This window comes from Ostrinia nubilalis, chromosome 24 (assembly GCF_963855985.1).
Source record: "Ostrinia nubilalis chromosome 24, ilOstNubi1.1, whole genome shotgun sequence".
Lineage (NCBI taxonomy): Eukaryota > Metazoa > Arthropoda > Insecta > Lepidoptera > Crambidae > Ostrinia > Ostrinia nubilalis.
In genome coordinates, this window is record NC_087111.1 from 7,271,464 (window position 1) to 7,285,572 (window position 14,109).

At 34.6% G+C, this 14,109-nt stretch overlaps 1 protein-coding gene across 1 annotated transcript in view; it reads right to left on the minus strand.

The window, feature by feature from the left end:
- The window catches only part of LOC135083755 (muscle segmentation homeobox-like), a 33,330-nt gene that overhangs the window by 4,831 nt on the left and 14,390 nt on the right, over positions 1-14,109 (minus strand). The gene's annotated exons all lie outside the window — the stretch shown is intronic.

Genomic DNA, 14,109 nt, shown 5'->3' on the forward strand with positions numbered 1-14,109 from the left:
TGAACTAATATTGGAGTTTGAACAAATTGATTGCCTCAGGTGAGAATGGAACCTACGACCCTTTGCTTGCCAGGAGACTGATAATTTCAAAGATCTTCATTCAGTCGGTTAAACTCGAACTTGCTAAAGTTGAAAATGTTATTCTATCAATAAACAATAATGTACATAATATTATTTAATTCTTAAATTACCAATGTTAAGTAATAGCAAAATTAATTAATGTTGTTTCTAATCGACATAAATTCCGTTAATTATAACCTTCCCACACTTGTTTTCATCGTAAATATTATCAATTATAAACCAATTTCAATTACATACTACGAAATTTATTCCACAATAAATATAGAGTCAAGTATGTTCGCACGCAAAACTATGTAAGAAGGTGAAGAACTTGAAGAATTACGTATTTATTAAGTTTTTTTAGATGATCAAAGAAAAACATGATTATTATTATGTATGCGGGATATTTTATTATTGTAATCCAGGACGCCTAAGAGTTCAAATAAAAAGTAAAATTAGGTACTGTTTAAAATATTACAATGGCTTGACGCCAGCATCGATATCTTTTTTTAAAGAATATTGTACAAATTACTAATCGTTCCGTTAACCGTTCGCGGTCCGCTAAATATTACTAAATCTTAAATTCAAATATGTATTTAATTTGCCAAATTTTGCAAACTCACACTCAGCCTACTGATTGAGACTTCGCTGTGTCCTAATTCATATGAATCACTGTTATCTAACACTGATCGACTGAGACGTACACAATTGATTACAGACCTGAATGAACCGTTTTAATAGACTGTAGCCCACATAATTAGCTATCAACTAATTGCTGTTTAAGTACTAATTAACGTTTTTGACTGATGATGGATTGGGGAGCACGTGTTGAGAGTTTATTGCTAGATAACAGGGGCACTTCAAGCTGAATACTGTGTCATCTTATGTAATGGTAATAACGGTTATTTTCCAACAAAAATGTATACCTTAATGTGCGTCGTCTACTTTTCTATCTGAGAGCTAACGAACGCGACCATAAAATAGTTATGGTTCACTAATTACGCTATATCGATTACTGTTTTTTTATCTGGCCATAAAGGAGGCACCTAATTATATTTTGGACTTATTAAGAGCTTATTTAACACCATTGAATCTTATTTGATTGTAATAGGTGCTGTTTTGCAACAAACATGATTAAAATTTTCAAGTGATGTGAATAAATATACTACCAGTTCCCTCTGCGTTAATCGAAACGTTAATAGCGTACTTAAATAGTACAATTACAGTACATTTTTATGATAACACTCAAATTAAAGTGGAGCAATAACTCATTTATTCAAAACATCTGTCAAACATCACCTCGAGAAACACGCGAATCCGTGTACCGCCTAATTATGTTAATAAATTTATTTATACGCAAAATTTATTGCCGTCCATAACTCCGAAAACATGTTAATATACTTTGACAGGTAGCACTCGCATTAATAAACTTTGAAATTAATAATCACGGCGCCTGCAGTCGAATAAAGGGCGTAAGCGACGTCGCTTAATAGCTAATGGTCCAAAAAAGTCGGGTGAAAAAAGACGTAAATTATGTGACAGGGGAAAAAAGTTAAAGTGTATTAATGTCGTGTTTGGCGAACGTCAAAGCGCCGACGAGCGCGAGCGACCGAAATAAAACTTAGAGCAGGCGCACACGGATGCTACAACTAGTTTAAGGCTTTAAAAGCGCCCTTATGATTTTGAGTAAACTAAATACCCATTTTTTATTTAAAAAATAGTCGACGTGGTTGAAGAAAGTCGATATCAAAGATAAATCTTTAGATAATATCAAAAACATAATTTACTAATTTATTAATGATCAATTAATATTAATGTGAATAAACTCCGCTTTTGGTAGCAATAACAAGCCAAATGGTCATCATCAATATCATATTACACAGCGGTGTGTAACTTAAAGAGCGGAGTCTGTAACTCGCGTCGTTAATGTGTCAACGGCCTAATACGCGGGAGCTGTTAAATTACCTTTAAAATACTTATATGGAGCTGTCGGATTTCGTTTTCTTGTTAATTGTCTAAAGAGATATCGACTGCAGATGTTAGAACGGAGTTATGTTGTGACTCGCCAGCGACGAGAGAAATATGAGTCGTTTTAACTCACTTAAGCATCCATTGTAGCGTTTAAAAAAGGAACGCGAGAATGAATTATGAAAAGTTGGGGTGTTTTTAAAATTGGAATTAAAATCTGTGTTTTTGCTGACGGTACCTAATGGTCGGACTGCTAAAAAGACAGTTGATATATTAATGAGTGTTTGCTTTTTGTGTGCATTGCACCATTAATCCTGCGAGGCGTGGTATGTCATTCATTCCAATATTTTAAACGGTCACTGTGTGCTTGACGTTTTTGTTGTCCGTACAAGAGAGGCGGGCATTCCACGCGTCTCGGGGGCTGTTCCAACATGTTTCCTTTTACTTCGGATTTCCATATTAAAACGGCATTATTCTGCTAATGTAGTGAGATCGGTTCTCATAAAGTGCGAATGGGACGTGGCATTCTTATAGTTAAAATTAGATTAAAGTTAAAAACGGCCGTCATTTTTGCCCGCAAATTGCGAGGCAAATGCAAATCAGGTAGAAAGAATGTGATATGTCTATCGCGGTGTGTTTATTCAAATTATGTTTAATTATACGTCAGCCTTTTTCACTGTAAATGTGTTTAAGTAGCATTTAGTGGACGCTACAAGAAGTTTACATGAGCACATGTTGCCTTATACTGCTAACTAATAGTTATTTCTAGTATCTAGTTACAATGGTAATTAAGGTTTGTCTGGGTTCTTAACCAGATGGTTTGTTAGGAGAGTTACTTTAATGTTTTCTTGCATCTAATTAGACGTAAATAATTATAGTGATTGTCTTGTAGCAAGTAGTCTAAGACGTGCCTGAAAAAATTGAAAGACGTCTTCTTTGGAGCTTTTTATTAGGCTGTCATTATTAGGCAGGTACGTTAACACTATCTGTCAGATTCTGACTTTGGGTTTAAATTCTTGTGCTCAACACTAAGGCTAAGGCTGGGTTACACCATCTTACTTTAAAATGTCAAAAATCTGTCAAACTCCATGCAAAAACACCGCTTATGGCTATAGTTACGGTTATATTAAGGTGGTGCCAAATATAACAAAAACCGTTAAAATTAAACTAGGGCTAATAGCCAACCTGGCCCATTTAAACTAACTTAAGCAAGCTAAGCTTTCACGTCGTCAACCAAAAATTTCACTAAACGAACGATTATCTAAATCATTTCGACAATAAATTGTCAAACTCTACCCCAGAATGCACATTTAAATATCTTCCACAAAACAAAATACATCAAAGTCGCTACAGGCTGTAAATAAATAGTTAACAAAGAACTACCCACAAAATCTTCTCGAATTCCTTTGCAATATTTACAGGATTCTTTGAGACTGTGAACGAACGAATCGTAGAAGAATGATAGACTCTATTTCTCGCTCTTCCTATTTTTATTGTGAATCAAGTAGGCTTACTTTGTAAAATTGAGACTTGTACTGTACAGTATTTTTTATTTACGCCCGTTTCCTGAATTATGATTTTTAGCTTAAGCGTCTATTTTGGCATAGAATTATAGTGCATAGAAAACGCAATAAAGATTGTTTTAATGCTAACAATATTGTGTTTAATGAAAGGTTGCTCTTCACAATGATACCGCCAATTTTGTTTATAAATATTTTGTACCTACTGCATTTAAGGTATCTATGCGCATTGCAGTACATTTCTGGGTGACTTCAATCACTCAGTTTAGTTTTGAGAACCCTAATAGGTTAAATTCAAATGGAGCTAATAGCACTTTTTTCGTTCACCGGGGCCATATTTATCAGATGATCAAAGACGTCTTTACTTTACCATTCATCAACAACTGGATCGCTCTTTAAATTGGGGCCATAGAAAACGCGGAAGATGTTAAGACTATTTTATTATGCAGATAGTTCTTATTGTTTTGGTAGTCCAAAGATGTCTTTAAAAGAGGTTTATTCAAACGTTTTCAATAAAAAAGATGATATCGAAACAACATAATGGGTGCGGGCTTATAAGGTCGGCCTTAAAGATCTAAGCTAAGATAATAATGGCACAAGATTGGTATCGGTATTAAGATCATTGATGGTCCCATTAAAGAGCTATGAATATGGTTTTGTTATGTTTTTATTGTTGAACAAATGTCATCCGGTCAACGTCATGATTGGCCTTCGTGATCAGTGGCTAAAGTTCTTTTGCTTAGGAGGTTCTGAGCTAGAGACTTAAGTGAGACACACTTTGCTAAAAGCCAGTCTGTACTTAGTTTCCAGTTGGGTTAGAAAAGAGCATGCCTTCATTCAATAAATATGGTTTTCGACAGTCATTATGCAAAAGGTCGATTCAATACAGGATCCCACTTGCCAACCTAGACAAAATGACATTCGATTTCGCTATTGCTACGTTAGGTAGTTTTTGTTGGAGTGTAATTAAAAAAATATATGAATAGAACCTAATACGTAAATGTTTTCTCAACTAAGAGGTTAGCACAATCAAACTTTTTTTTACCCGACTGCGCCAGAAGGAAGTGTTATAAATGTATTTTTTTTCGAAAAAGTCCTGAATTTCTAAGCTTTCGTCCAGCCTTTTCTATGGCCTCCAATAGTCTATTAAGAGAATAAGAAATGCTTATACGTGTCCCGCTGCAGTACAAATAGCACCATTCAGTGAAACATTAGTGCCTTGGCGCTGAGCCAGCCACTGACAACGTTTGACTACTTGTTAAACATGCGGGGTAGTGGTGTGACTGTCGATAGGCAAGGCAAAAGTAATTGTATCGATAGATTTAGTATCGACATATTATGTAATAGTATCGATACTATCGATAAACTCGATCTATAGGGCAATACTATTCATAGTTTTACATCCGATACTATCTATATTATTGCCAAAACAGACACAAATAACCAAAAACGATCTATAGTATTTTTGATTTATGCTATTAGAAAACCCCTGCGTGTGTGCACTTAGCACAGAGCTGATCATCAACAGGGAAAGATGGCGAGTCATCGTAACTTCGTATGGCGATCAGTATACACCCACAACAATTCACACTCTCGACGACCAAAACCAGTCTGTAAAGAGTGTAATAACTGAGAAAAAGAAGAATAAGAAATCACAATAATATATTAGAAAGGATCGATACTATACGATACGATACATGGCGATACTACCAATAGCACTGTCGATATTCTGAATATTATTCGAGGTCAACTATCGATACTGAAACCTTCGATGGTTCCGCAACACTAGTGAGGGAGAGGGAGAACAACACATTCCGAACTATTTTGACATGTTTTAATAGTGATTTTGAAGTCATTTGAGCGCTGTGATTTATTGTGGAATAGTTTAGTTTCGCGCAACGGCGAGTGATTAATTTTGATTTTAGTTTTTTAGTGTCTTGTAAATTGCTGTGATTTTAGTTTTTTTAGTGCCGTTGAAATTGCTAGTTGGACGGTAAATTGTAATTGTGTGGTGAAAAAATATAAAACGCGCACACTATAATGGTTTTAGTGTAAATTTTTTTATGAATTAAAAAATAACATTAGTATTTGTGTTATTAAATTGAATCATTCTTCAACTTTTGAAGTTATGCTTCTATGATTTTCTTTCATGATCGGTACTAAAAGTAATTCTTTAATTTAAAATATTTTTTTATTACAGTTGAACTGTTTTGCTGACGCTACCACAAATGAAGTTGCGACAGTTTTGTTTCGAAGCGGTAATTGATTGGGAATGCTTCTATAATTAGGAGCGTGACTCTTGTTGCTGACTGTACACTCGGACTGGATATCCATTTGAATACATTTTAAGCCTTAAAATTAAAAAAAACATCCTGTTCAAAACACTGTTTTACTGTATTCTCATATATTTTAAGTGAAACCATTATGATTATGACAGATAGTGCTAAAGAATTTATCTAAATGCTAAAACGGTGTTGACACAATTAGAATTTGGGCTAAAATTTTGTTAAATAATAAATAAAATAAATCATAGAATAGAATTTTGACAATCCTTTTACATGTGTGACCTAACCATTAACTGTATCCATGATTCTGATTCATGATTTTCTTGAAAAATACACTAGAGAAATTGTAAGCTTAATATACAGGGTGTTAGGTAAATGGGTATATGAGCCGACACTAGCCCATGTTAACATGGGCATGTAAATGGTATGGTGAAGTCAGAAATTTGATATTATCATTTTAATTTTTTTAATTTTCATACAAAATATTTTATAAAATCCGATTTGTATGAAAATTAAAATAATTAAAATAAGATATCAATTTTCTGACTTCACCATACCATTTATATGACCATGTTAACATGGGCTAATGTCGGCTCATATACCCATTTACCTAACACCCTGTATATATTTTTTACCTTCCTAATCATAAAAAGTATTAACATCGTTTTAGTTAGTAAATGCTCTATCATTTACTGTCAGATACCTACTAATCATTGTTAAGACTAAAAGATTTTATGAATAAAATGATTCTTAAACATTGAGTAAACTTAACTTCACCTGACTGTACAAATGTAGATATTTCAAGTATGCAAATATGTACATACTTAAATTTAAATAGGTACGAGTATATCACAGCATGCAATTGTAAACGATAGATACAATTTACTGTCAATATAAATTAATTAAGAACTTAATTAATTAATGCAGCGTTAAAAGTAATCGTTTATGGATTCCAATTATGAAATTGAATTCGACATGAACATCTATAAATTGTCGGGTAAATCAAGCGCTCAAAAAGTTATAAAATAAAAAAATTGCAAAAGAAAATTCTGGAAACAGGTTTCGATCGAATTGTAATGAAACGAAATCTCTTTTTCAAGTCTTGATTCAATAAAACAAATGAATCGAGATATTGTTGCAAAATTGGTTGGTCAACATGGATCAAAATGTTGTTCGAGTAATCGATGACAGAGCTGTTAGCTAGCACCATAAAATCGTTCGAAAATAATGTTAAATATTCTCTGCTATTTCAGATTTTTGACGTTTGTTAAAATCTTACAGACTGATTAAGTCTACTTGTTTCACAGATTGACTAGACGTTATCAAAATTATATTATTACTATCTTTTGCCCGCGGCTTCCACCGCGTGAAATTTAGTTTGTCACAGATCGTCATAAATTATATTCTGGGTTATAAAGAATAATACTGTAAAGTTTCATCAAAATCCGTTCAGTAGTTTTTGCGTGAAAGAGTGTTAACATCCAGACATCCATACAAACTTTCGCATTTATAATATTAGTAAGATGTTGATCTAATTTATCACAAACACTATAATGTTGATAAATATTAAATATGATTCTTCATTCAAGGCAATCATTCCTCATGTCTGCAGCCTCGTATATTATAATTAAATTTATTAATTAACGCGAGAACATTATTCCGAAACCCGATAGCTCCATAACTTTAACATGTTTATAAATTGATAATATCCATAATTATGGCCGACATCGGTGTGGTATTAATTTTTAATTCAATAATCATTTTATGCTGAGAATTATGAATGTGTGGGCGAGCTTTGGATAATTCAATCTAGTAATGTGAACTTTAGAAAATGTTAATGTTATAATGTTACAACCTAAGGCTGGGTTGCACCATCTTACTTTAACTTCAGCAAACGTCAAAAATCTGTCAAACTCCGTACAAAAAACATCGGTTATAGTTACGGTTAAAGGTACGAAGCAAGTCAGTGTTAGATTAATAAATCCTAGATGGATAATAAGCCCAAGAAAGGCAAGGCATTTAAAATTAGACTACTCTGGCTTAATTTCTCTTAATATACATTCTGACAGTTGACAAAGTCGAACACAAAAATGACATAATATGATTTTTAGGCAAAACGCTTGTACACACGGCCACAGTGTTAACTATCCATTTCCATTTTTGCTCTCGCTCTCATCAAATGGTGATTCTTTGCGATAGAACGAGACGACATGACCGGCAATGAGCAGTTAACACTGTTGCCGATAGTACAATCAGTCCCTGATACCCAAAGTGGCCAAAAACTTGACAACACAACCTCATTTCAAGTAACAAAGATGTGTTACGAACTTTTTGGCCACTTTGGGTGTCACGAACTATGTATTTGACTCTGACTGTGTGAGGTTTGCTCTATGGTTACACAACCATTAGGCTGAGTTGCACCATTCTAATTTTACTTTAACAAACGTCAAAAATCCATACAAAAAGCACCGGTTATTGTTAAAATTATCGAAGTAAGTTGGTGCAACTCAGCCTTAGAATATTGGCCTCTTATTTTTTATTTTTAAACGGTGCTCAATAAATTACTCCAACATTGCAAGCCATAATTTCAGTGCGTTGCACTTGCCATCGCATTAGCCCATTATTTAATAAGCACTGTGGCATAAAATAGATTGTTTTGTACTCGAGAGGGCTTTATCAAGCCGCGCACAGCGGGGGACGAGCCCTGTCCGCTACTAGAGGCGGCTTGTTGATGGTATAATTATTATCATAGAGCATAAACAACAAGTTTTTAAAAAAATGTACCTAATTATTATATTATTATTATAAAACACCAAGTGTTTACTCAAAGATGATTATTGGCAATATTGTCTGACAATATTGTGGAAATTTTCGGGAATATTCAGATTTGGAATATTGTGGTGTAAGAATGTTGATGGCTACTGAGAAGCAAAACAAAAGGTCCAGTTGCTGGAAGAAACAATATTTGAAAACTCAATACAGAGACCTAGTTAAAAGTGGACCAAGTTCTAGCCAAGTCACTGGAAGACTCTAATATTGTCTGGCAATATTGCGTACGGCAATATTTAGATTTTGAAAATGTAGAATGTAGATTATTGATAATTATTGCGATTCCGTGGAGGGTAGTTGAACGGGAAGCATGGTCGATCTGTTTTAATGGTTTCAATTTATTATTTAATGGACTTTAGTGTACAAATTTGGTGTTATTTTGTGTTCTAAAGTGCAGTGAAGTGATAAATTATAAAAAACATTGAAATACTTCGAATTTGAGCGCGCATCGAGTGTCGAGTGGGTTGTCGTATGAACAACCCGCTTTGGACCCGGTGGCGTCTCGAAACCTGCTTACGGGCATACTTAACTCCACGGAATCCATGAAAAATCAATAGAACTGAAACACCCACGTTCTATTGATAACTTTGTCAATTATTTTTCACTCGACATTGGCAGAAATAAACCTCCCAGAGAGGTTTGGTTGCCATTAAAAAAAAAAAAAAAAATTATTGCCGCAATATTGTCAACTGTGCTGTGCAGATTGCATTTACAAATTGTTGACAAGACTCATAATAAATTAGAGCTCAACAATTTTTTCAAGTGATTCGATAATCGCTGCGATTGCTTGTGATACTCAACACTAATAATGTCTCTAGTATTTTAATGACTATCCACAAACTTTCACGTAGGTACCTTGTTTAAAAACGAAGTGCCAATTTCCTCAGACCTATTAGCTAAATTTTTTCAAAAGTATCTAACAACGCCTTGTTACTGGCAACACAAATACCTCGGTTGAAAGGTTACAGACAAACAACGCTAACGATAATTAATATACGAGTTGGCTAACAATCCGTCAGCTTTCACTTACTGCAAATACACCGTTTGTCACTTCTGCGGTGTTAATCATTGGACATTGTGAACTTAATGAAAGTAATAAACCAGTGATAAATGGTATTGGTTTCACTGGAATTCTTTGCTTTTATTGACGTATAGCTGTGCCCGCGACTTTGTACGCGTGAAAACCCGTTTTCGCAACATTTTTAATTTTTGCTCTGCACCTATTACTCGTAGCGTGATGGTGTATAGCCTATAGCCTTCGTCAATAAGTGGGCTATATAACACTGAAAGAATTTTTCAAATCGGACTTGTAGTTCCTGAGATTAGCGCGTTCAAGTAAACAAACAAACAAACTCTTCAGCTTTATAAATTAGTATAAAAGTATCGATACAACAAAGATTATTATGGGTCAGACTGTCCAGTGTTTACTCATCTCAAAAGGAACGCTTTGTTATTACCTACACAATGAAAATGAGACAGTTTCAAACTGAGTTCATAATCTGTAGATCCTGACTAAACAGAAGTAGAGCAGCGGTGAGAACTAGAGGTGGGAATAAGTAGTCCCGTAATCCCGTTACGTAAATGATATTAGTGAAAATTGAGAACGTTAAATCTCTATTACAGCATATTCATTCACTGTGAAAACGCTCCACTTATTGTCTAACAATGTTTTACTACTAACACATATACGTAACGATGAATGAATTATTAAAGTTATTAAATAACAAGAACAATAAATAATTAATGCCGGAACAAAGGAAATCGTTTTGAACAACTTGTGCAACAAATATCAGAATGTTTACAACGTTACACGGGTAATTACTTTCAACTGGTGAATTATAGCGAATTTTAACAATAATTTGATTTTTATTTATAACAACAAATTGACCGCGTCGATGAAAATATAACTACGGTAATACAAGATAACGTAATTAATTAAATGAAGTAAGCTTAGGCTCAAAATATGTTTGATAATATTTTTAGTTCGTTAAAATTGCTCTATTGATGAAAAAAGTCTTGTAACACACAAATAATGTTCAATAAAAGGATGTTTTTTTTTATAAATTGGGTTCTATTGGATGCCTAAATAAGTAGGATTTAGAGTTCAAATTCAAAATGAATGAATGAAAAGGAAGCAATCCCATTGGTGGTAGAGTTTAATCTTAATATTTTTTTTGAGGCTCGTGTTCTGAAACAAGAATGACATTTGTCATAGTCAGTCATGGACTCTTATTTGCCCATTTTTTTAATAACCGAAATTTCAAACAAATGATAATTTAATAGGCATAATCTAATATTATGACCTCTCTACACCCTCCTACTCTATGGCCATTAACAAATGAACACGTTAATATCGTGCGTGCGCCCGCGACGGGACGCCGGTCGCCCACGCGGCATCGCCCTGTAGGTAAGAATGCAGGATACAGGCTCTATGGACCGGTGGTTGGAGTGGGATTACTTTTGTATAAGTTGCAGGTTCGATTCCAAGAAGGGACATGGACTTTGATGATGGCAATTAAAATATCCAGAATTTGAGATATGAATTATTATTGACTATATGTAGTCTCTCTATCCCATTTTTTTGAGATACAAAGTGAGATTGAGTTCATAACTCACTTTTTTTTGTTTCTTTTTTATGTGACAGTAATTGTAACGAATATGATTGTATGTTAAGGTACATCTTTTATTTCAGTTTTTTTATCTAAAATAAATGTTTACGAGCTCGATTAGGTTGGTCTATCTCAAAGCACACCTATGTACCTACTTGGCTTTGTTTTTATACTACCAAATATTAGTAGATATTTAGACGTTTTGGAGAAAGAAACTCGTTGCCTTATAAATCCACTTAGACCGGTGGTAAAGTTCCAAGCTCCATTCAAACATTAAAAAACCTGTTCCATAAGCAAATTCACGCATAAATATTTCAACACGTACACATTAACTGAATTGGATGTAATTAATAAATTGACCGCATAATTTATTTTGAATTCTTATTAATAAACCGCGGACATGTGTACCGTTTATGTCTAACGATTAGGATTCCGTGGATGGAGTTTATTTTTTCATTTCAATCGAACGCATTGTGCAGAAAAAGATATTTGAAAAAAAAAATAGCAGTAGCAATTGCTTAGAATTTTGTATTCGGAACTTCATTCGTAGGTAGTGGTTTTTAATTATTTTGTTCGAATTTGAAGTTCTTCTAGAATGTTTTACTTTTTTTTTCTAATGGCTTGCATTGGCAAAAGCCAGCATCATTTTTGAAGCTTTTAGTTTATTTTTTTCAAACCACGAAATCGAACTTTTGGCAGCTTATCATTGTGCTTAGCTATATTCCATCGATAGTAATTTTGCACGAATTTGTATCTATAATGTTTTACTTCTTTTTCATAATGGCTTGAATTGGCAAATGCCAGTGCCTTTTTTTTATTTAACTTTTTTTTTTCAGACCACGGAATCGAACTTTTGGCAGCCTAACTCGTGCTTGACCATATTCCACCGATAGTTCCAAGAAGGTCCGCGATGAGTTATGGGCCAAACACAATACAGCCTAATGGATCCCAACCGATGACAAATTATCCGATTCGTTCTGCTAAGTTATTTTAATTAAAATCCAAAACATAAATAATGTGTTTTTTAATGTTTCATATCGAAGCTCGATTTTTGGGGCACCGGCTATTTATGATTGAGATGAAGGGCAGACGGTTGAAATATTGTCATGTTGAAATGGTATCCATTCAAGCTAAGTTACAGAAGGAATTTTGAAAATATGCACAAAAGAAAAAGTAACATTTTTATTAAAGAGTTAACATTTTACTCCACAGCTTTAATGAACCATCATTGACGTTGAATCTATTTACATTTTAATTTTATAGCGCAATGAACGATATCGCCTTAATCTTTCTTAGGAAACAGTAGCGAGCATTAATTTTATTGGCCCAAAGGCCGAAACTCGAATAACATAAACCTACATTTCTTTCGTCTAATATTCAAATCAAGCTACCGAACGTTTTGGTTACCGCCGAACTCTACATTAGCATTCTCGATTTAAATTTCAAACTGTTGAACCATTTTTTTTAATTGCCAGTATTGCTAATTGGGCAAGCAAAGGAATATATTCAAAATTCTTCATCGAACGTGCCGAAAATTTTGACTTTTTTAATTAGGATCATGTTCACGGCAAACCTCCTTTGGCCATTAAGAAAAAAATAAAAGGCGTTCCTTTTTCAAAAGGGCTACCGGTCGCAATTTTGTCCGGTGCAAATTGATGAATAAAATCGCATGGCTTGTTTTCGTGAAAGAATGCATTTGGCAAAGTGACCGGTCCACTGTTTAATAGCTGTTTCTAATTGGTCAACGCACAGTTCGAGGCCGAGACCGTACAGTCAGCGTCAAATAGTTCGTGACACCCAAAGTGGCCAAAAAGTTGATAACACAACCTTATTCCAATTGTAACAACGACGCGGTTGCGAACTTTTTGGCTACTTTGGGTGTCACGTATTTGACGCCGACTGTACAAGCACGGCCCGAAAAACCACACATTTCCGAGTTCAACATGTAAACTATTTAACCGGGAATAATAATTTCCCTCTTTGACGGTAATACGTTAACTGGGCAGTTAAACTAAACCGTGTTCATTGTCTTTTGCAGTTCGACCGGCGTTAACTTTTAGCCAACACGATTCCGCGAACTACTAAAAATATATTTCAGTGTTTTGCAGTGGCAATTATTGGCTGTTGTTACTTTGGTAGTTTCCTTTGGAATGGGAGCTTTATTGCGAGTGCAGTAAGGTGTAATACTCGTTAGTGTGTTGTTCGCGTATTGTTTGTAAGTGTTTTACTAATTTGCGCTTGCAGGAAGCACGGATGGCGTGATGGGGAACCCAGTACCGTATAATCTTCGCCTCTGATGTTATCGGATGATTTATTAGTTACTGTCATCGTCCGAGAGATGGCAGCACGCGTCACTGGCGACGCTACTGGACTTATCTTTTTCTTTATAAATTCGACGCCAATTTCAACCTTACGCAGCAGATTATAGGAAGGTAACTTTCAAGACGTGTAGCAGACCTCCCATAGTGTAATAGTAAATAATTAGTGTTGGTTGATAACCATAGAATTCAGCGTGTCGTTTCAAATAAACGCAATTAAAATTATCACTTCGCTTTTCTCATAAAAGTTTTATCTCATTTAAAGCAATATTTCATACAGATAAAACGGAGCCGAGTCTATGCGTCTAATTACGATCACACAGTAAAATTTTTATAATATTTTATGCGTTCATAATTAGAATTGCAAATTACATGCTCGGCGACCGCCATTATGCGCTTGAAAAAACAATGCTGGCCAATAATAAAGGGCCAATGTTCGAAACTCGAGTAATCGAGCGATCGGAGGACTGGTACGCCAACGAATCGATTAGTCGCTCCGTTTCACCGCCAGGCGGAGCCA